We start from the raw sequence: 898 nt of genomic DNA on the forward strand, positions 1-898 counted from the left end.
TTGCTACAGCGCTACTGATTAAACCAGACGCATTCGATTGACGTGGGGGAAACAGTTTACGGACTCAAACGTTCGTCACGTTGCCAGGAGCTAAGATATAAAGTCACATACATTTGTAATGCTTTCAGACATGCTACAGCGCTACTGATTAAACCAGACGCATTCGATTGACGTGGAGGCAACATTTAACGCACTCAAATGTTCGTCACGTTGCCAGGAACTAAGATATCAAGTCATATACGCTTGTGACGGTTCCAGACATGATACAGGGCTCCTGATTACATCAGACGCATTCGTTTGACGTGGAGGCAACAGTTAACGCACTCAACCGTTCATCACGTTGCCAGGAGCTAAGATATCAAGTCATATACGCTTGTGACGGTTCCAGGCATGATACAGCGCTCTTAATTAAATCAGACGCATTCGTTTGACGTGGAGGCAGCAGTTAACGCACTCAAACGTTCGTCACGTTGCCGGCAGCTAACAGTTGCCGACGCGTCAAACGAAAGCGTCCTGTTCAATCAGGAACGCTGTAGCATGTCTGGAAGCCTCACAAACGTATGTGACTTGATATCTTAGCTCTTGGCAACGTGACGAACGTTTGATTGCGTTTACTGTTGCCGATGCGTCAAACGAATGCGTCTGGTTTAACCAGTAGCGCTGTAGCATGTCTGGAAGCGACACAAATATGTGTGACTTGATATTTTAACTCCTGGCAACGTGATGAACGCTTGAGTGCATTAACGGTTGCCGAGGCCTCAAACAAATGGGTCTGGTTTAATCAGGAGCTCTGTAGGATATCTGGAAGCGTCACAAACGTCTATGACTTAGCGTCTTAGCAGCTGGCAACCGGACGAACGTTTGAGTGCGTTTTCAGTTGCCGACGCGTCAAACGAAT

The sequence above is a fragment of the Plasmopara halstedii genome (genome assembly GCF_900000015.1).
Source record: "Plasmopara halstedii genome assembly, contig: Scaffold_650, whole genome shotgun sequence".
Classification (NCBI taxonomy): Eukaryota; Oomycota; class Peronosporomycetes; order Peronosporales; family Peronosporaceae; genus Plasmopara; species Plasmopara halstedii.